Consider the following 24,482-nt stretch of genomic DNA (forward strand, 5'->3'; position numbering starts at 1 on the left):
GGTTGCAGGATAAATAAAAACATAACACAGGAACAAACAAAATCCTATACCGTCTAGTCACTAACTACAAAATCCAGCGTGCCCTGACTATCAACTGGTGGGCTTTTCCCGGCCAGTTAAACTTATGCCTCTTGCAACCTTCTACTCACTGTTCACACACAGTGTTTGCAACCTCTTGCTTTGTGTGCAAAGACTCCATGTCTTGTCCACTTCACTATTGGAGTCACTCACAGCTGGGGCTGTGTGTTCCTCAGCAGGACCCCTGCCTCCCCCCCTACAGCCACCTTGCTGTCTTCTGGGGAGAGCACCAACTATTCTGTCTGACTTCCTTTTTAATACACTTCCCTTTTCTGCTACCTCAGTAATGAGGCCACAGGTGGAGGTTTCTCCAGGATTAGCTAGGGAAATACACTCCTCCCTTGCCACAGTGTCACAACATATATATATATATATATATATATATATATATATATATATATACACACACACACACACACACACACACACATATATATATATATATATATATATATATATACATATGTCTGTGCACGTCCTTGATCCTATGAAATGACTTTAGGGCTATAGAATCAAGACAAGCATTTTTCTGTATTGTGAAAATATATAACATTTAAATTTTAAGAGATAGTGCTAGAATAGCTCAAGAACTAAAACCCATGTATACCTGTTTTCAGGGAAGACTGGAGAGGATTAGGGAATTTTACTTTACTTTGAAAGTAAAAGGGGCTATGGATTTAGAACAGACATTGGATGTATTAAAGGATTTCCGTGTCTTCAAGCACAAAATGGAAAGTATATAGCATGAAATTATTTATAACTAGTGATTGTGTAAGTCAGATGCATTATGTGCATTTCATTTATATTCCTTCAGCATACTGGCAAGGATTAAGTGTTACCGTAATGCATTTCACAACAGTCATGCTGTCAAAACTTTTACCATTTAAAATAAAATATTAACTTGGTGTTCTGTAACACACAGAAAAGCTTGTGCTTATATTTAAAAGAAAAGCAGCAATTTCAACTAGCAGTGTATGTCCTACTGTTTGACATCAACGTACTGCATATGGAAGACGGGCGTTAGTAGCGGAGCTGTAATGAAAGATCCATTTTAGGCTGTACGGGTAATCCCTGATGTGGTCAGAGAGTATGTGGTGTCCTCGTGGCCGTGGCAATTCGCATAAGTACCTGGGGCTTAGCGGATGCCATATAAGCGCAATACATGTATTCCAATATAGAGGTTGGATATATGTGGCGTTAGTAGCGCCATAGCTCCTGTTCAGCTCCATCAGGTCCTTTGATTTTCTTTCTTCTTTCTGATTACGAGACAAATTCTTGTTGCCCACTAAACCAATCACTGCCAAAGACAGAACACCACTGCTGCCTGTGATTGGCTGGGCTGGCAGATCCTGGAACCAGTGCTCATTTTAGAAGCAGGAAGAAGAAAGAACAGGGGATCAGACAGAGATGAACAGGAGCTGCAGGAAACCAGTCAAGGACCAGGGGTGGGTAAGTGAATTTTTTTTTCTATTCTACCAAAGCACATTCTTTTTTTTACACTAGATTACCTCTTTAATGCATTCAACTTTGATTAAACTAATATACGTTTAGTACCATAGCTTGTTTTCATTCAGTAATAGTATCATAAAAGTAGTTCACTAGAACGCTTGACTTCAGGATGACTATATGTCAACAAAGAACAGGTCAAAGACAGCACCTTTAGTGGAGATTAGCGGGAACGCGAGCGCTTGTGCCTACTGATCGCTCATGTGACCAGCTACCATGAATATTCAAATCCAGCTGGCCCCAAGAGATAGAAGCCGATCTTCAGAGGGACCGGACACCAGACTGCAGGTATGCATAATAGTCAGAGACCACACATCGGTCTCCTTTTTCCCCGCACTATAAGATGGTGTATTGAGTTTAGTGTGAGTGAACAGGTGGCCATTTTCCTTTAATATACAGTATGTAGCAGCCAGAATACAATTACCATTGGTGTTCTGGATCCTAAAGAATCAGGCAAATCTTATGACTTGGAAAGTGGATTTTCTCTATGAGATTTCTATATCAGATGATACATCAGGATGAAATTGAATCATTTGAAAACTAGAGCCCAACATGCTTGCCATAATATAAACCTACAGATGGACTAAAGGGATTCAAGATTGTTGTGGTCAGCAAAGATAGCATCCTGTAAGAAAGCATTCTGGGCTTTTTTTTTCCCTATATCATGCGCATTCACCATCACTAGTCCCCCAGCACCATTTTTTGATTCCATCACAGCTGCATCTATGAATTCTATTACTGTAACTTAGTGATGTGATCACCAGACTGACCCACAGAAAATCACAGTGTTTAATGTAGCTGAACAGTTATTGGATAAGTGGTTCACCCCTCAGAGCGTCGCGGACAGGTGGGTAGCCAGAAAATCGTAGTGGGCTCAGTGATTGGACCCCAAGCGATCAGAAACTTATCCCCTATCCTGTAGAAAGGGGAAACATTTTATTTCCTAGGAGTACCCCTTTAAGTGAGTGCAAACCAGGTCTTAGAGGCAGTCTTGTAAAGACATGGGATCCCAGAATACTTCTAATAAAAAGGACTTATTAGCAGACAAACCATCTAATTTACTTTGAGACATTTGAGATTTTAGTTGACAGAAAATCAAAGAATTGTATATCTCCTGGAGTGAAGACATCAGCATAAAGGTAGAAATGTCCTTTTATAGGTATAAACAGGGAAACATTTTATATACAGCATTGTACAAGAGGACCCAGACCAACGGGTCTCGGGGCAGGGCGGATTTCAAGGCGGATTTCATGCTATTCCATGCTAAAATCTACATTTAATTCAATTACATTTTGTTTAAACACAAAAAAGTTACATTGCAAGTGGATAAGCCGTGGTACACACATCTGATGCTGCAGATTTCATGCTGTTAGATGAATACAAATAAATAGATCCGCAGCATCAAATTGGCAACATGGCTATATGATCAAATCCGCAGCGAATACGATATGCAGATTTGATGCTGTGGATCTGCTGCAGATTTGATGCTGTCTTCAACTATTTGTTTACATTGATTTAATAGCATCAAATCTGCAACTGTATGTGTGTGAATGTCCATGTCAGAAATCCAAGAGTATAATCGTCTTTTCCAATGAAAAAAAAATAAAAATAAAATTTATATATATATATATATATATATATATATATATATATATATATTGCATACTTAGTGCGTTTCTGTTCTGTGACTTCTTTGTTTTAATATTTTAGGTAGAGGCACGTTTATCTTTACAATACTTTACTTGTGGTAAACCCAAAAACATTTTTAATTGATTTCACTGTTAATAAATAGCTTAGGATGTCCTGATCACACACTTTTTCCTGATATATGTGGGTTTGTAGCTTGATAATTCAGGGAATCAGTCAAATGGGCGTGGACTTGATTGCAATAATGGGAGTGAATATCAGGTTATGGGCGGGGTAATACAGTTAGGTGATGTAAATGTTGTACATTAAGGTGCACAAATGCTAAATGCACACCATCTGACTGTATCACCACATCAGTCACCTGATATTCACTCCCATTTAGTAAAATTAAGTTAAACTGAGACCTTTATGTAGTCCCAAAGAATCCGCAAAGTGTTAGATCCGGTGATCGTTGGTGAATTGTTGTTTTCATTTGTATATACACCGATTCCAGAATGAAAACTATTGGAATGCAGGATAGGCCATGCAGAAACAATGGTTCACCAATGTTGTGTTGGCCTCATCACCAGATCTAACACCCTGCGACTTATTATTGTGAGACTACATGAAAGGCTCAGTGTATCTGCCCCCCCCCCCCCCTTTCCTCCCCTGAAACATTAGAGTCCATATCTGGATATGTGATGGGCTAGTCTGCCAGCCATTTCTGACTTTTAATGCTGCTTTAACTCTGACGTTTGTAAGCACCCGAAAATACAAATTAGTTAACTTTTACTGGCACCAACTACTCAATTTTTTTTTGCATGTTACATCTAGACAAAGATGGTTGGGAGAACTAATCTGGACATAATTTTGGATCATACTATACAATGAGCACCCCACCATGTTCCTGGTTGAATATGTTTTATATGTGTGTTTGAGATCCAGAATTATCTCTTAGCCTAAGAAGGGCATTTGAGACATTTTTGACTATGTTATGCCAAATTGTGGAACCATGCCTGTTTTATCCTGTAACTTATTGTTTCATTGTGTTGCTTGTACCTACCGTATTTTTCGCTGTATAAGACGCACTTTTTCTTCCCCAAAACTGGAGGGGGAAAGTTGGTGCGTCTTATACGGCGAATACCTGAAGCCATCAATGGCTGGGACCCGTGGCTAATACAGGACATCACCGATCGCGGTGATGCCCTGTGTTAACCCTTCAGACACGGCGATCAAAACTAACTGCCGCGTCTGAAGCAAAAATAACACTAACCTGGCTGCTCAGTCGGGCTGTTCGGGACCACCGGGAGGGACCTTACCTGCCTCCTTGGTGTCTGCTCCGTGCCGGAAGCCCCTGCGCTCTCCTTCGACGTCATCACGTCATCGCGCACGCCGTCATCCAATAGGAGCGGCATGCGTAGCGGTGTGATGACGGCGAAGGAGAGCGTGGATCCCGGGGAAGAAGAAGTCCGGAGCGTCGGGGACACCACGGGGACGCGGCGATAGCGATGGAGTGACATCCAGGGCAGCGGTGGCTGGTCCGGAGCGGTGGGGACATGTGAGTATAACCTCCTATACCAGTTGTCTTCAACCTGCTGACCTCCAGATGTTGCAAAACTACAACTCCCAGCATGCCCGGACAGCCAACGGCTGTCCGGGCATGCTGGGAGTTGTAGTTTGGCAACATTTGGAGGTCCGCAGGTTGAAGATCACTGTTGGGTGCAGAATCTTTTTTTCTAGATTTTCCACCTTTAAAATAGGGTGCGTCTTATATGCCGGTGCGTCCTATAGGGCAAAAAATACGGTATGTACTTAAGTTCTCGTGTCAATTTTCCAGTTTTTTTTCTCTCACTTTTATTTTTCTTGCTGTTGATTTACAGACAATTCCCATTTCTATTTATACAGCACATTTGCATGAAATCTACAGTTCTACAGGAAAAGATTACATTATATACATCAGCCGGACATCTACATGTTACTCTCAAGTGAGTCTTCAAATTGAGATCCTAAAGAGCTTTCTACAGGAATGCATCATCTGATGTATGGATCATCCATAAATATGTGATTCACCATAAGATTGTGATTATTAGAGCAAAAAATCTGGAAAACATGCAGGAAAATTTCCAAATGAGTCTGTCAGAAACTGCTAAGAGCATATATTTCAGCTCCAGTTGGTCTGTATTTTAGTGGAAAAAATTATGCCATAATAATCAGTGCAAGCCATGAATAATTCATGAGAACAATTTGGTTAACCTCTGTGTCAATGGAGACAGCAATTAAACCTGGGATGTGTGAAGTGAAGAAATGTATGCATGTAGCTTTAAATAGAACAAGCTAGCCGAAATTAATTGCAATTATTACAATGAAGCAGCAAAATAATCTAAACATCTCCATCAACTAATTTATGGAATCATTGTAATTAACTATTATAACTAGAACCAGGGCCGGCGTTAGCCTATGGCAGCCAAAGCAGCTGCCTTAGGGCGCTGGCACTAGGGGGCAGTAAAATCCGAATCCCTAGCCACTGGCAGGGGATTCGGATCACAGGCTGTGCCTTCCCATTGCTTCCCGCTGGGCAGTATAACCGGGATATCCCTGAATCCTGAATGATCTTTTCAGGTGCAGAGATGTCCCCATCTTCTGTTGTGGTCGGCTGTGGCACTTTAAATGCTTTGAGGCTGGAGGGAGGTGGCGCGCGCAGGCACATCACTGACTGCTCCGACCACTGCTCCTCCAGTCCAGGGACCTACTTCTATTGCCCATAGGTCACAGACTGGAGGAGCAGTAATTGGAGCAGGGGAAGACTGACAGGAGCCTCCCTCCAACAACTTCCCCCACCAACACTGGCCTACTAAAAACAAACCAACCCCTGCCTCCCTAAAGCAACCTTCCCGAACTCATAACAGCTATATAACCCCCTAAACCCCCACCCCCGGCCGGTCACTTACTCACTTGCATATGCCGAAAGAGCCCTTAAACAGATGCACTGGGACTCTTCTTGGGCTCCTGGTAGCAGACATGCAGGTAAGTTTTTGTTTAAGCCCCAGAGCCATAGGATGTATTGGGGCATGCTGGGAGTTATAGTTAGTAACTGCAACTCCCAGCATGCCCTGACAAAGCGTATGTCTTTGCAGCTGACTCAAAACTACAACTCCCAGCATTTTTCACTATATAATGGTATAGTATAGGTTATGGTGCAACATGCTGGAAGTTGTAGTTTTGGGTCAGATGCAAAGCCATAGGCTTTGTCAGGGCATGCTGGAAGTTGCAGTTACTTACTACAACACCCAGCATGCCCTCATACAACTATACCTCTGCCGCTGACCCAAAACTACAACTCCCAGCATGTTGTACTATTACCTTTACTTTACTGGTGCAACAATCTGGGAGTTGTAGTTTTCATTTGGGTCAGCTGCAGAGCCATAGGCTGTATCAGGGAATGCTGGGTGTTGTAGTTAATAGCTTCAACTTCCAGTATTCCATGAGCCTCTGGCATTGCAGCTGGACCATGTTACACAATTACCTTTACTATAATACTATATAGTGCAACATGCTGGGAGTTGTAGTTTTGCAAAAGCCAGAGAGCCTTAGGTTTTGGAAAACTGCTCTATAGCATAACTTTATAGCATACAAAATAGTAAATAAAATATTTTAAAAATTGACGATAAATGTGAAAAAGACCCTCTGCTAATAAAATGTAGAATCACCGCCCTTTTTCCATTTTTCAAATAAAATAACGTGAACTAAAATAAACATAAACATATTTGATCTCTCTGCGTGAGTAAATGTCTGGATTATAAAAAAAATTGTTAATTAAACCACACAGTGAATGGCGTAAATGTAAAAACCAAAAAACACTATGAGAATTTTTTATTTTTTTAAATAAATCATCTACCTTCACTGTCTATCTACTTATCATCTACTCTCACTATCTACTTATCATCTATCCTCACTATCTATCTACTTATCAAAACGACTTGTCGGTACCATCTACCTACCTACCAACGCTATCTACCTACCTACTCCACAAAGATGCCCCCCGTGAGTCCCTACATGTAATCACCTATAAAGTCTGCAGCACCTGTGTAGAGCCATCACTTAATGGTCACTGTATGGGGGATATTAGTCTGCATATAGTGGTTTTATTCAGTATCAGTATGTTGGTATATCACTATATGGTGGAAATGGTAATGTGGTGCAATTATTTGTACCTTGTATAGTGGTTTTATTGGTGATACTGGTTTGTGTGTAGTGGTTTTATTCAGTATTAGTATGGTAGTATTATCCAGTCACTATACGGTGGTCATAGTGTTGCACAATTATTTGTCCCTTGTATAGTGGTGTTATTGGTCTCTGAATAGTGCTTTTTATATAATAACAGTATGATAGTATTTGTCACTGCAGAAATAATATGTCGTCCTGGTGTGGAGTTATTATAAAATCCTGCATGTGCCCCTGGTGAGCGGCGATGCATACACTGTATGCATCACAATTCTCTTACATTCACAGGCCAGCGGGGAGATGAACAACATTTTGCCTTGCCCGGGTACTTCCGACCCTCGCTACGTCAGTGATGGAGGAGGGGGCATCAAAATGCACCTTCGCTTGTGTAGACAAAAATCCTTGCACCGGCCCTGACTAGAACCCGCCTTTACTAGAGTTTATCTCTGCATTCTGTTGCATTGTTTTGTGCATCACTATACATTAACATACAGTAATTCAAAGATTTACCAGCACTTTTAAGTAAAAAGACTGAAGAAACATTGGGGGATATTTAGAAAAGCATTTGCGCCTGTATACATGGCACAAATGGCCAATGTAGTCCAAGAACTTGTGTTCGACGCATTTATTATATTGCTTTTTGGCAAGCACATATGCCGTTTGCGCCATCTGCGCGTTTGTTGAACAAAGTTGGCGTGGTTTACAAGGCAAATCTTTTAGTACCATATTTATCATCTACAACTTTTCACCACCCGTATCTAAGGAACGTAATCAACCTTATTAACAACACTGTGACCTTTATGTCTTAGTCGTTATGAATGCTGCATGAAACTAAGAAATGGTAGCTGGCAGGTATTTCAGCTCTCAAGATTCTCCACAGAGCATACTACATTCCTCAATGCCTCCTTGCCATATATCTAAATATTTATCCCATCTGTTTTAGGGGTTCTAATACCCCAGGTTCTATGTACCTAACGCCTCAGTCATATAGCTGGCAACAGAATGATAGTTTAGCTAACAACTAAAAACTTTAGTAACCTATTAGTATAAAGGGCTGTGTAGTCAGTAACCCAAAATTCCAACTGTAATTTCAACTATTTTTCCATGACTGTTTTTTACTCTGGCTGTAACTCCAACTACTACATAACTGAATTATGAATAATAATGAGTATTCATTAGTATACTATAGCATATTGGTAGCAGTCTTTTTATTCCCATCATGTGTATATATGTACCGTATTTTTCGCTGTATAAGACGCACTTTTTCTTCCCCAAAATTGGGGGAGAAAAGTTGGTGTGTCTTATACAGCAAATACACACCAATCACGGCGGTCCCTGTGGCCATCTACGGCCAGGACCCGCAGCTAATACAGGACATCACCGATCGCGGTGATGCCTTGTATTAACCCTTCAGACGCAGCGATCAAAGCTGACCGCCACGCCTGAAGCGAAAGTGACAGTAACCCGGCTGCACTGGGAGGGACCTTACCTGCCTCCTCGGTGTCTGCTCCGTGCCGGGATCCCCTGCATGGCCGGCGATCTCCTTTGTCGTCGTCGCGCACGCCACCCCGTCATCCAATAAGAGCGACATGTGTAGCGACGTGATGGCGGCGACGGAGAGCGAGGATACCGGGCAGCAGAGATGTTCCGGAGCGACGGGGACACACAGCGAGAGCGACATCCAGGGCAGTGGTGACGGGTCCGGAGCGGCGGGGACACGTGAGTATTACCTCCTATACCAGTGGTCTTCAACCTGTCGATCTCCAGATATTGCAAAACTAGCATGCCCGTTGGCTGTCCGGGCATGCCAGGAGTTGTAGTTTTGCAACATCTGGAGGTCCGCTGGTTGAAGATCACTGTGACCTATACTTTACATTGTATTCTAGATTTTCCTCATTTAAAATTGGGTGCGTCTTATATGCCGGAGCGTCCTATAGGGCGAAAAATACGGTAATGTTAAGTTGGAATTGGAGTCTGTACATTTGTACATTTTTGAATGCACAGGTTGTTTTAGAGGGGTGGTCTAAAAGGTTTCCATAAACCTCTTTGAAGACAATGGCCCAGATTTATCAATCTGTCTGAAACCAAAACTGTCTGGTTTTGTCCATAACAACCAATCACAGCTCAGCTTTCATATCTTAAAAAGCTCTGGTAAAATGAAAGCTGAGCTGTGATTGGTTGCTAAGTAGAAAACCAGACAGTTTTAGTTTCAGGCAGATTGATAAATCTGGGCCAATATGATTCGATATTTGCAAGAAAAAAAATTCTACTTGCTTTTTTGTTTCCCTTTATGGCAAATATCAGGGGCTGTTTGTCAGGACCCATAGACATTAGAACGTACTCACTGCTTACTTTATGTCTTATCAAAAATGCTCTCAAATGTTCTCATAGTTTGCTCCACTTGAGCTTATGCAAATGAGATGACTAAAGTGGCCCAAAAATTGCAGAAAGCCTGAAAATATTAAAAATAGGACTAAAATACACTTTGAATACATTTCCAAAGAAAAGCCCTCAAAACATTAACTAACTATATACAGAATTCAGTAGAGGTGGGAGCCTTGCATTCTAATCCCAGAATTCTTATAGAACACAAGGCCATGTAAAATGTATGGTCCAGACAATAAATAAAATATTGCGGTGACATTCCGAATTCTACTTATTACTGGGCTGGCAGACATCTTTACGCTTGCCACTGGCAGGTAATAATTTCTGAACCTGAAGGTGACCTCCTGCTTCCGAAGGCTGTATAAAGAAGAAGATGAAGTGGGAAAAAAATACAATATTTCTCTGTAAATGAGATTTAATTTCCTCAGTGTAAAATAATATTTCTTAGTGATGGTAGTCAATTGGATAATAAAAGTGTTTTTATGTTTTTCTCACTATGGACCATGATCTTGGTCTTCATGTGTTGCCAAAGTCTCATTATAAAAAGCTCAGTTATCGGAAAGACTACAAGAATGGTATAGATTTTAATACAGTGGTACACCCAGTTCTCACACCCAGTAGTAAATGGTATGGAAGTATCTAGGGATGGTTTATTTCTCCGCTCCCTAGTGTACAGTTGTTTTGAGTCCTTGACTTTTCATCCTGACTTGTCTTTAAACTATATTTTTTCTGAAACTACGCAGCATTTCAGATTTAAATCATAACTCGTTGTAATGAGGATTGCGTCTGTTTCATGCTGCCTGTGAATCTGACAGAATAAAGCTCTTGACAGGTTCTCTTTTAAAGGGGTACTCCGGTGCTCCACCGTTCTGAACATTTTTTTCAGGACGCTCGGAGCCAGAGGCCCTGATCGTGATGTCACGGCCACGCCCCCTCGTGACATCATACCACACCCCTCCATTCATGTTTATGGGAGGGGGTGTGTCAGCCGCCACACCCCTGCCATAGACATGAATAGAGGGGGCATGGCATGACGTCATGATAAGGCGTGACCGTGACGTCACGACCACTGCCAGCATTTGTTTAGAATGCCAGGTGCTACGGGAGATCGTGCAGGGCCCCAGCAGTGGAACCCCTACAATCAGACATCTTATTCCTTATCTTTTTGATAGGGGATTAGATGTCTAGCAGTGGAGTACCCCTTTAAAGATTACCTTGAACTGAGCATGTGTATTATACAGCATGTTTCAAAAAGAATGACCCAATTTCAAACAGCTATATATCGATAAAGGGAATGTAGTACACAAACAAAAAAAAAGCACAAAATACTCACAAAATCATAGTTTAAGGTAGGTTGTTACAAATGTTCTTTGTGCCCTCCACTAGCCGCACAGATGACATCTATGTGATAGCTGAATTCATCCCAAACTTAATGCAATGTGTCCTGTTCAATTGATACTACTGCTGATATCCTGCTTTTATCTTGTACATTCAACGCTCGGATTGACATCTGGCGGCAATTATGTAAAACTTTAGGCCACACCCATTTAATCTACACACCTGTAAGTTGCTGAATGTTTAAGGTTTTGAAAATATTAAGGGGGAGATTTATCAAAACCTGTCCAGAGGAAAAGTTGCTGAGTTGCCCATAGCAACCAATCAGATTGCTTCTTTCATTTTTCAGTGGCGTTTTCAAAAATTAAAGAAGCAATCTGATTGGTTGCTATGGACAACTCAGCAACAAAGTGTTTAAATTGGGTCATTCTTTTTGAAATATGCTGTAGTTTACAGAACCCAGAGGTTCACTGGGATAGTGTTTGCTGACCACTGGTTTAGTGCATATTGTTGGCGTCCAGCTTAGTAACATCCTGTAAGTTCCAGTCTCCAGTGGCATTGGGAGCGGACATGACATAAACCCATTTGTAGTTAAATAAGAAGCACCACCAGTTTCAAGAGGTCCAGCAGTGTCACATGCTTGTTGGGGCTTGGTGGTCTCTGTCGCTAACTAAAGGCCCAGAACTATATAGGCTTTTTCCTAGTAAAGAGGGAGCATAAAACGTATGTATTACTAAAGTGTAAATGGGAAATTTCCTTTAAATTGTGGAGCTCAGAAGGAGCCCTCACCTTCTAATATGTGAAAAGATTTGTCTGGGCATAATCTCCCAATATAGAAAACGGGACTTGTGCATGTTACTTGCTGGGTTTTGGAGGGTTGCCTTGGCAACCCAACCACCTAGTGTGCCTCTTTTCATGCTCAATATCAGATCTGGCAGGAGAATAAGCTTGAACAACCATTAAATTGTCAATAGCCAACTAGGAAATAATACATGGAAGGCTCAAATCCATGGAAACTTGAGCCACTCTCAGCGTGGCAGATAAAGGACGATGTACATTTTGTTTTTTAAATGTTAGATATCAAGAAACAAAAAGAGGCATCTAAGCCTGCCATGCTTAGGCTGGTCTAGTTATCCAGCAATCATTGCTCATTCACTACATGGAAATGTATTAGTTATGAAGCCTTATTCATTTGTAATGTTAACTCAGGTCTTGTACATTCTTTATATTCCAATTTTTGGAACAAAGAAAATGGGAAACTCACAGTTCCTACAAGCCTGAAATTTGTTTTCTATTCTGACGCTCTGTTTTCTATGCATTCTATAATTAAATGAATACACAAGAGTGCTTACTTCTACTAGACCTCCTCCATACTTGCCAACATTTTCCTTTGGCTCAGATCCCAAGCAACTAAATGTAAAATATAAAGTATAAACACAGTGCGTGGTGGCTGGAAACATGGCAATAGCACATGGATTTTCTGCTAGGCCTCTGTATACATTTCTTAGTTTATTATTTTAATTTGCGCAAATCAGTGGTAGCTAAAATGAAATTAAACACACAAGTCCATCAAATTCTGCTGAGTATATGAATTGGTGCAATGGAGTAAATGAAGACAAAAATGTATCCCATGTAATATGCTGGTTTCATGTGTGTTACTGCCTTTTCTTTAATCTTTGATTTTAAGATGCTATGGAATAGCATGAGCGGCAGGGGCCATATTCGAATTTGTGATATTTTGCAAATATATGGACGAATATTCACCCTATGTTCGTGAAATTCGCATATTCGCTATATTCATTCTCTTTTTTTTTTCAATGTGAAAATTTGTTATGAAATTTGCATAGTGCACCTAAAAGAAGGGAGGGATCAGTGTCCAGTCTGGAAGTACCGATATTTGCATGAATTTGCATAAATTAGCATACAAAAATTTGCACAAAAAAACATGAATATTCGTCATTACGAATATAGATCACTATATTCTAAATATTTGCCGATATGCGCGGTAAAAATTTGCATTTCGAATATTCACGCTCATTACTACTATGGAATTTTACCATTTTGTGAAGAAAGAAAGTGGGGTTCTCTATTGTGCCTAGGCCCTAGCAGGATAATAGACCCAAGCTACACCAGAATCCATAAGGTATAGCAGAATTTTTGATCCAATTAAAAAGAATAGGCATCTTTTTGTTGTGAAGGGTCACATGACCTAGGCTATGTTTTTTTAATTTAAAAAGTTTTTATTATTTTCCAATACAAAAACATACAAAAATGCAAAAAATCCAAACAACCCATCCCCTTCCCCCTCCCCTCCAATCCTTCTCCCTCCCGTACCCACGTCAGCCTGGCACATACTTTTACACAGACTAGTATGCCCAATTACTTTCTATTTTACTCAGTTGTTTAGTATTTCTATAGTATATCCTCATACTGCATTACCCTATTAATGAGTTCCACCCACTCCTCTTTTCTTGGGGATTCCAGGGACATCCATTTTCTCAGGATGATTATTTTAGCGAAACCCAATACTTTAATAACCATACCTTTATGTTTAGTTCTCTGTAGAGGTAATGCCCACATAGCTGTTTTAGGTTCAAAATCCAACTCTGCATGAAATTTTTTTTCAATTATCTCAAAAATGTTTCGTTGAATCCGAGAACAGTTCCATACCATGTGTTACCAACTGGCTTCTTCCAAACTACATTTAGGGCATGATGAGTCCTTCCTAGCATTAACCCTGAATAAAAAATTGGTTGAGTATTGTACACGGTAAGCTAACATTAAAAAGGATATTCTATTATTCATATTAATTGTAGCCTTTCTAATGTTCATTAATGACAACTTCCATTCTTCTTCCATTATTCCACCTACATCCCTTGCCCCTCCTAATCTATTCAGTACCTTCCCCCATATATTTCCAACCATCATCTTATAAATTGTATCTAATAACCTTTTCTCCTGCCCATGTGCCACTCTAATAAATTCAATAAGTTGATGTGTTCCTACTTTTAAACTTTCTTTCTCTTTTTCCTTTCTAATTGCATCCCTCAGCTGTAAATATCCAAAATAATTTCCACTGTTTAACTTAAATTTATCACATAAATAAAGCCAATTTTTTATTTACCTATCTTGACATATATGTTGCACCACATTTATTCCCTTTTGTTCCCAGTTAATATATTCTGCGATCTTTTTTATTTCTGGGAAATTATCATTAACCCAAATTGGCGTACACCAAATACTTCCTGTGATCCCTATAATTTCCCTCATTTTCCGCCATATCTGACTTACAAGTGTCATTACTGGTAACTTATCCAGTGTTTTACTTCTTAACCTACCACTTTCTAACAATTCCCAAATTGATTTACAATTTAATCCTTTCTTATTAAAGAATAGTTTTAACACCTTTTGCTCTTGTATAACAAAAATCAACTGTGCACCCACAAAATAATGTATGAAGTATGGAATACCTAACCTCCATCCTTCAATTGGTTATATCAAATTATACAAATAAATTCTTACCTTGTTTGCCCCTAAATAAGTGAATTTCATTTATTTTCCATGCCTTTATTTATTTTTTACCCATACCGGTGCTGCTCTCAAATAATGTAGGGTCATTGGAAGTATTACCATTTTAATTAAACCTATCCTATCAGCCATATTTAATCCTAATTTAGTCCAAGAATTAACTTTTCTTGCTATTTTTTCCAGTAGGGGGTCCAAATTTAACTTCTCATATTCCCCAATGTTCCTTGAGATTCTAATCCATAAATACTCTATATAGTCATCAGGCTTCAAAAATTTTTGGAACCAATAGGTATCTGAATTTCCTTGTCTAATTGAAGGAGTCCTGACTTTTTCCAATTTATTTACATTCCTGAAAATACACCAAATTCTTCTACCAGTTGTGTTACCAATGGTATTTTCTCTTTTGAGTTTTTAATAAACAGAATTACATCATCCGCGTACATTAATATTTTTTCTTTATCCCCTTGAATCCCAAACCCTTAAAAACATCAGTTTTTATAACCCTATTAGCCAAGGGTTCTATAAACAATGCAAATACTGCTGGTGATAAGGGACACCCTTGCCTTGTACCTCTCCTTAATAATATATTTTTTGACAATTTCCCATTTATATTTATTCTTGACTTTGGCCCAAATATATGGTCCTAATTGCTTGCAAATAGAGCACCTAAATCAAAAAATTCCACCACCTTATAAAGGAATTCCCACTCCACCCTGTCAAACGCTTTATTTGCGTCAAGGGACAGGATGGAGCGGGGGTCCTCACCCAGTGTATGGATATTAAGAAAAACCCTGTGTATATTCCCAAACATATTCCTCCCTTTTAAGAAACCTTTCTGCTCCTCCCAAATAATCCCTCCTATTATCGGATTTAATCTTACTGCCCAGATTTTTGCAAACAGTTTATAATCTGTGTTAAGTAGGGATATTGGCTGAAAAATTCCCATCACATTCTTGTTGCCCCCTTTATTAGGAATTAAAATTACTATAGCTTCGGACATTGAGGGAGACAAGCTCCCTCTCTTCAAGGATTCATTAAGGATCTCCATTAAAAAGGGCATCAATGCTTCCTTAAATTTTTTTATACATATCAAAAGTAAAACCATCTTACCCGGGAGCTGAACTCCTGGGGCAGGATTTAAGTGCCTCTTGAATGTCACTCAGGTTAATCTCCTTGTTTAGTATTCTTCTATCCTCCTCTTTTACTTTTGGGAGATCACATTGGGCGAGAAATTTCTCTATTTCTACCACAGCTATGTTAAAGGTAGTCCTCCTTGACCTCATAAACACAAATCTTAGTAGAGAGGTCAAGAGCGGGGAGAAGAGCAGGAGAAAAAATACTGCTTGCGCCATCTTTTTTCTTCTGCTAAAAAACAGCGGTGCCCGACGAACCCCATTGACTATAATGGGGTCCATCAGGACCTGCTGTTGCATATTGTGCCCCGTCAAAATGTCGGCCATCAAATAAAAAAAAAAAAAAGAGTTTGACATCCATTCTCAACGGCAACAGCAGTGTGAAAGAAGCCTAATAAAGGATGATATAGTAAGTCTAAATGGGTAAAATTTATGGTAAACCATCTTTTTATGCTTGCCTGGATTTATGTAAGAGAAGAGATTAACTTCATCTGGAGTATTTGTGAACAGTTCTTTGCTAAATTATCCTTATTTTCATTCAGGAATGTCTGTGGGTAAAGAGTACTGTAAGGAATTGTCATTCACTAGAAAAATAGTCTTAGGAACATTGTGTTGATTTATGAAAAAAATTAAGCAGATTGTTACACTATGACAAGCGATGTCCATACGCCCAAGGTTATTCCTCCACTCAAGGATCTCCATCTATGAGTGAGAAAGGAGAACTGCTCTGTCATCACATGTATTACATGACAACTAACTGTTTATCTGAGAATCAGTGTGACTGGGGAGATTAGTTAGCCTTGTTGCCAGTATTTTGCAAAAGTTGTGGTGTAAGCAATTTTGAAACCTTGCTTAGATAAGAAAAAAAGTCCAGCATATGACTGCCCTACACTTCAATGCATCTGCTAATAGGCTGGTACAGGTGAGCTTGAATTGTTTCTTCCAAGGCTATATTCACCATTTTAAAAAAAATTAAGTAGAACAGTCTTAAAACATACTTGTCAGATCCCACAAAAATAAAAAAAATTATTAATATTTTACTTAGTACCTAATCCTGACCATATAAATGAAATTTTTAGACCTCCAACACCTATATTTAATATAAAAAATACCTCTTTTCATTAGCTCACAGTGTTAGAAATTCTCTCAGGGGAAGGGGACATAACCCTTCCATGTAATTGTGGGAGGTGATTGGTGCGCCTGCTCAAGCAGCCTTGTCCCCTGGCTCATGAACATCCCTGCGGCAGGACTGGTTAAGTGTCCCAGCAGGTATGGTGACCCCTAGTGGTGGGATTTTCAGGAGCCGTTATTTTTATTAAAGGGGTTCTCCATTGCTTAGATATCTTATCCCCTATCCAAAGGATAGGGGATAAGATGCCTGATCGCGGGAGTCCCGCCGCTGGGGATCCCCGTGATGTTGCACGCGGCACCCCGTTTGTAATCAGTCCCCGGAGCGTGTTCGCGTGTCTGATTACTGTCGATCACGGGGCCAGCGGCGTGTGATGTCCCACCTTGGCCCCCGTGTGACCTCACGCTCCGCCTCTCAATGCAAGTCTATGGGAGGGGGCATGACAGCTATCACGCCCCCTCCCATAGACTTGCATTGAGGGGCGGAGCGTGATGTCACACGGGGGCGGAGGCGTGACGTCACACGCCGTCGGCCCTGTGGTCGCCGGTAATTAGACCCGGAGCCAACACGCTCCGGGGACTGATTACAAATGGGGTGCCGCAAGCAACATCATGGGGGTCCCCAGCGGCGGGACTCCCGCGATCAGGCATCTTATCCCCTATCCTTTGGATAGGGGATAAGATGTCTAAGCACCGGAGTACCCCTTTAAATATTCAACATTTTTATAGAACCATATGACAAAAGGTCTTTATTTTTCATCAGTAACAACCCATAAAAGGTTTTTGGATCTGACAGTGCCCATTTAAGACTTCACTAAAAATCTACAATAAAATCTATACAAAAAAAGAAAATTGCAGCAGCACACTTGGTCAAAAAATGGAAGCTCTTAGCGTACTTTTTGATCAAAACGTGTCCCCCCCATCCACCACGCAGAGGTGGCCTCATTTCGGATGGGACCCTAACACACATTCTAACATACAGCCTCTGACTGGTTGACATGCTGGATCCATTATCAATTTAAATTTAAATACCTCGTGTGAAAATGGGGAGGGGTGCACGGCTACAGAGGGTGCCTTAAGGAGGTATTTTAATTTAAATTGACAATGGATCCAGCATGTCACCCAGTTAGAGGCTATATGCCCAGCAAGTGGTGAGTGTTATGAGTGTTAGGCTCAGAATGCGTGTTAGGGTCCCATCCGAAATGAGGCCACCTCCGCGTGGTTGATGGGGAGACACGTTTTGATCTAAAAGTGTGCTAAGAGCCTCCATTTTTGACCAAGTATGCTGCTGCAATCTCCTTTTTGTATACTCTGTATTTGCCACAGCAGCATGCACCCGTGTTTTAGGTAGTTGTGCTGGCTATTTTCTTTTTGTTTTTTTTTACAATGACATCTACATGTGTTATATGCACATTTTGTTGTTGATTTCTACATATTTTTATCTTGGATGCTATTCATTAAACTGTAAAAAATTATATTCATGGTGAAGATTTATAGCATTGCCGCAACACCTAAGGCCATACTGTGAATTTGAAAATTCTCAGCATGCCTCCTATCGGTGGTGGACGTTCTCCACTGTGAGTGAAATGGCCTTGTTAAACCCCATTCACTGGCATTATACTGTACTTTCTTTACACAATTTGATGTGGATTCTGTAACCAAAATTCTGCAAAAAATCCACCCTTGCTTAGATAAAGCTATGTCTTGTCAGGAATTCCGACAGCTAGGATATCTGACACTGCCTGTAACCTTGTTACATACCTCTCTGTTAGCTATAATTCTCTATTACATCAGTCATTTAAGCTCAGACTGTCTAACTGCAATTTCATTTACAGGTTGAATTATCAGAAAATCTCGAACTCAAAGAACACAATGTCCTCCCCTTAATGACTTTATCTTCAGTTTTCTTATTTTCTTAAAACTTTCTACAGTTTACACATTTCTGAATGTTATTATTTTCTAGATTAAAGTAGCTTATCCTTTAGTTTTAATGACCCTAAATGACCGAACATCAGCTAGGAATGGAGTGGTCAGGTTAGACAGAGAATTATATAAAAGTACTTGGTGACATTTCATTGCTTCCAAGTGATTCCTAAAGCAATTAATTTTACAATACCTCATTTTCTTCTTGTTTTGTCATTATCTCACCGAAACCACTTCAGGGACTAAGTCGTGCCATTGTCAACACCAGGGACCTTTGTGATCCTGACAAATTTACCTTTGTACATGCAAGTTAATGAAAAAAATACATCAAAATGAGCCTCTTGTGTGTCTGCAAGTCTGCTAGAAAAAGATTACGCTTTATTTTAAAAATATTGGTAGTACTCCTTACAGCGGCAATTTAAGCCTCTTTGAAAGGATGTGCCTGCAACAACATACTATGTGTCTTTAGTAACACTTTAACATTCTATGCCCTTCTTTGTTGTAAGCTTGTTTTAAATTGTGGTAAAACATAGACATGTCAGGATCTTACACTTGAACCTTGGTTTCCCTTTATTGGGGTACTCCGGTGGAAAATATTTATTTTTTTGTAAATCAACTGGAGCCAGAAAGTTAAACAGATTTGTAAATTATTCTATTTAAAAGTATTAATCCTTCCAGTACTTATCAGCTGCTGTATGCTCCACAGGAAGTTATTTTCTTTTTTAATTTCTTTTCTGTCTGACCACATTGCTCTCTGCTGACACCTCTGTCCGTGTCAGGAACTGTCCATAGCAGGAAAGGTTTGCTATGGGGATTTTCTCCTGTTCTGGATGGTTCCTGAAATGGACCGAGGTATCAGCAGAGAGCACTGTGGTCAGACCGAAAAGAAATTAAAAAAGAAAATAACTTCCTGTGGAGCATACAGCAGCTGATAAGTACTGGAAAGATTAATATTTTTAAATAGAAGTTATTTACAAATCTGTTAAACTTTCTGGCACCAGTTGATTTAAAAAAAAATAGTTTTCCACCAGAGAACCCCTTTAAGACAGAAATCATGACATATAACAGCAACACCCAATGGACCCCATTATTTTTGTCATTGTGTCCATTGTTGTGATGAGAAAAATACAGCTACATGCCTGGAATCGTTGATGAAGGTTCCAGGTTCTCGTGCAGTTGTGATCATAGACTTACAGGTGTTTTTAATGGGATTATCCAGGAACAGAAAAATAGAGATGATTTCAAAAACAGCTGCACGTCTGTCTCCAGTTTGAGTGTGGTTTGAAAGCTTGGCTCCATTCACTTCAATGGAACTGAGCTGCAGAACCACACCCAACCTGGAGACAGATGGAGAGCAGTTTTTGAAAGAAATTAGCTCTGTTTTTCTATTCCTGGATAACCCCTTTAAGTCTGTGTGTATTGCCATTTTATAAGTAGCTTGATGTTACATTCTTGAAGTAGTCTCTTACCTTTTTGTTTTGTTTCTGACGACCTAAGATGTGTTACCTTTCTTGCCAGATGTAGAAAGCAGAGAGCAGAAATCCTTACATTTTCTGCAGCTGAAAATCTATAAAAGTTCATATAAAAGCTAATACTATCGGCACTAATTCTAAAAGTTAAATCGATGTAAATTGCATGAATGTGTGAAGCCAAGCAAAACCAAGAAGTCAGTTCTAGGGGAAATATTGCTGCAGCATAGACCACCGCTTTTCCATTACTATAGGGGTTGTACATGTATTATGGTCGATTGTCCTGGCTCACCTGAAAGTTGACCAAAACTCACAGGCCCAGATTTATCAACCGGTTAGAAACAACATCTGTCTGATTTCTCTGTAACAACCAATCACACCAGTTTTGGTCTCCAACAGGTTAATAAATCTGGCCACAGATCATAAAGATCCATGTTGCTGTGAGTTTAAGACAAAAAAACAACAACTAGAAAATGCACCCATAAAATGCTTACGTAGAGCTGGCCTGACCGTATTGCTATGTGTGATACTGATTTAAAGTGTACCTGTCATTAGAAGTTTTTTTAATATAATGTAGATAATACCGATACATGCATATTTGTAATATACATTGGATAAAAAATGTGTATATATTTGGGAGAAATAATGCTGTCCCTGCATCTACTGCCTGTGTGCCTCTATGAGGAGTCCAAATATAGTAAGTGAGGGCAGTACAAGCAAGGCTCTGTGCAGGCTTCTGGCTTGTCACGCAGTCTGCTGCATAATCCGGGGGTATGTCACAGAGCCTCACTGCTCAGTGTACAGAGCCCTGCTTGTCCTCACTGCACAGAGCCCTGCTTGTCCTCAGTGTACAGAGTCCTCCTTGTCCTCACTGCACTAAGCCCTGCTTGTCCTCAGTGCACAGAGCCCCGCATGTCCTCAGTGCACAGAGGCCTGCTTGTCCTCAGTGCACAAAGCCCTGCTTGTCCTCAGTATACAGAGCCCTGCTTATCCTCAGTCTATAGAGCCCTGCTTCTCCTCAGTGCACAGACCCCTGCTTATCCTCAGTGTACAGAGCCCTGCTTGTCCTCAGTGTATAGAGCCCTGCTTGCCCTCACTGTACAGAGCCCTGCTTGTCCTCAGTGCACAGAGCCCTGCATCTTCTCAGTGCACAGAGGCCTGCTTGACCTCACTGCACAGAGCCCTGCTTGTCCTCAGTATACAGAGCCCTGCTTGTCCTCACTGCACAGAGCCCTGCTTGTCCTCACTGCACAGAGCCCTGCTTGTCTTCAGTCTACAGAGCCCTGCTTGTCCTCACTGCACAGAGCCCTGCTTGTCCTCACTGCACAGAGCCGTGCTTGTCCTCACTGCACAGAGCCCTGCTTGTCCTCACTGCACAGAGCCCTGCTTGTCCTCACTGCACAGAGCCCCGCTTGTCCTCACTACACAGAGCCCTGCTTGTCATCAGTGTACAGAGCCCTGCTTGTCCTCAGTGTACAGAGCCCTGCTTGTCCTCAGTGTACAGAGCTCCACTTGTGCTGACTGCACAGAGCCCTGCTTGTCCTAACTGCACACAGGCAATAGCTGCAAGGACAAAAATATACACATTTTTTAACCTAGGTATATTACAAATATACATATAGGAGGAGATTTATCATTGCCTTTAGAGCATTTTTTTGTTTATGCTTTGGCGCAGTTCAGGCGCAAGCAACATATTTAGCGACTTATATACGTCTTTTGATATAGACAGTTTTACTCTTTTTGCCTACCCATAGAACTTTTTTCTTTTTGACAATGCAGTGGTCACGTATTTATCATTTGCGACTTTTGTCAAAAGTCGTTATTTTGTGTGCAAAGGTACTTTTTTAGGCACAAAGCTACACCACCTACCAGTAGGTGTGAGAATAATTTATACCTTCCACAATTCAACCTCTAACCCCTTGTGGACGACAGCGTCCCACTCCCCTTCTATGACACGCGCTCAGGAGCTGAGTGCGGGTCAAAGCTGGGTGGTCCTGGCAGCTATATGACATCAGGACATCTCTCTAATGCCAGACATCACCGATCACGGTGATGCCCGGCTTTAACCCCTTAGACGGTGCAATCAAATGTGATTGTGGTGTCTCAAATGCAAGTAAAAATATCCCCGCAGCTCTGTGAAAGTAAGTAAAAACACCTAACCTTCCAAATTCAGGACCCGGGAAAGTGTCTACTTCCCTCCCTCACAAGCGTCTAGAAAAAGTGTAAGTGGTAGAGCTTTTCCCACGCTGCGCAAAATTCATCATCCCGCTTCACTTTCTTGATAAATTAGATGCACGCTAGTCAAACCAACCACCCAAATAAACGTGGGAAAATAACTCTACCATAGACATTTTTTGATAAATCTGGGCCATAATGTTATTTTCTACATCATATAATTTTTATTTTTTATTTTTGCAAAAGACAGGTACACTTTATCTACATCTATAATGTGATGATGCCAGTGGTTATGCTACATATTGCATTAAAATAGTAATGAAGTAAAAATAAAAATCAGAAACTGTACTGTACTGAACTGTGTTCTCTGTACTATATAGGTAGCCCACAAACTGAAGCGTTTGGGAGAGATATAGGTGATAAAAAGAATATAAAGCGTGTTGCTGCAAAACTAAAGAAATCTTTTGATGGAGGCAGCATTTTCCGTGAGTGAATTATCACTTGTAGTTCTTGTACATTGACACAGGCAGCTTACCCCAAATTTCCATTTATCAAGCTGACAATTTACCACCAAGTCGAAAACGTGTTGAAAACATTCTCTCGTTCGTCAAATCACTTACTGTCTCCCTAAATTAGGATTAACATTAGTTATGGATCAATTACGCTATCATGTCTGGTTAGGATGTTGCAGTCTATTGTATCAGAACATCTGAAAGTATTAAACTTTTATTGTATCACACATTGTTTAGCCATTTGGAAAATCCCCACTTAATGTCTGTTTTTTTCCCCCGCTATGAGTGCGGATGCTAAGTAAAGATTATTATGTCTGCAGTTGTACTTCCAAACATGCTGCGGCTTTGATGGCTATTATATATAAAAGGCATTATACTAACCAAATTACAATGCATATAAACACTGTGCATTTATATGTTACATAACAGGAGTTGTGTCTGTAAAGTATTTTAGCAGATCCTTTACAGAAGCAACATTTATCTAGAGTACTTATCGTAGTAAACAATTATGTACACTGCGGCATATAGCATTTAGGGATTTTATGGCATTAAAAGTTTCAAAATTCTGTTTTCTTACAGGAATTATTACAGACAGAAATCAGGATCAATGTTTTTAATAAATAAAGATTCCCTCTAAAAATCCACATATTAAATTGTTATGAATGAAGAATATACAAGTGAAGCTCACCTTTGAGACTATGACTAAGAGTGTATGTTGATATCACTTGCAGTAGTACCTGCCTGTAATTTTTATGCCTATTCAAAAATGTTTTTATTTTTTTCTTGGGTCCTTTTTGCTTTACATTATGAGTGAATTGTATTCTCTGTAAATGGCTATTTTCAAATGTGCATAAAGAAAGTACTAAACTAGCCAGCCACGGTCCACAACAGCTGGAAAGTCACAGGAAAGTGCATAGTACATATGGGGGCATAGTGGCACAGTTCATGGGGGCACAGCAGTACAGTTCATGTGGTGGCATGGTGGCACAGTTCATAGGGGGCATGGTAGCACAGTTCATGGGGGGCACAGTGGCACAGTTATGTGGGGGCATAGTGGCAAAGATCATTCGGGGGCATTCATTGAGGGACACAGAGGTACAATTATTCATTACAGGGCACAGTTTTTGGCAACATTATATTTAGGGGCAAAGTGTGTGGTAGTATTACACCAGAGGCACATTGTGTAGCAGATATATACTCAGGGGCAGTGTATGACAGTAATATATTCAGGGGCACAGTATGTGGCAGTAATATACCAGGGACACAGTCTGTGTCAGTATTATACCATGGGCAGGGTGTGTGGAAGAAATATTTTCAGGGGCATAGTGTTTGAAAGTAATATACCAGGGGCACTGTGTGTAGCAGTATTATATTCAGCGGCACAGTGTGTAGCAGTATTATATTCAGGGGAACAGTGTGTAGCAGTATTATATTCAGGGGCACAGTGTGTAGAAGTATTATAT

The 24,482-nt window shown here is 40.3% G+C and overlaps 1 protein-coding gene and 1 long non-coding RNA gene across 5 annotated transcripts in view; one reads left to right on the top strand and one right to left on the bottom strand.

Moving 5' to 3' along the window:
* TTC28 (tetratricopeptide repeat domain 28) overlaps positions 1-24,482 on the bottom strand; it is a 652,388-nt gene that overhangs the window by 283,282 nt on the left and 344,624 nt on the right. The window lies entirely within an intron of this gene.
* On the top strand, positions 11,564-23,662 carry LOC130281883 (uncharacterized). Its single transcript, XR_008846148.1, has 3 exons — positions 11,564-11,686; positions 22,888-22,992; positions 23,599-23,662. It is a non-coding gene; the product is annotated as an uncharacterized LOC130281883 (long non-coding RNA).

The sequence above is a fragment of the Hyla sarda genome, chromosome 1, assembly GCF_029499605.1.
Source record: "Hyla sarda isolate aHylSar1 chromosome 1, aHylSar1.hap1, whole genome shotgun sequence".
NCBI classification, from domain to species: Eukaryota; Metazoa; Chordata; class Amphibia; order Anura; family Hylidae; genus Hyla; species Hyla sarda.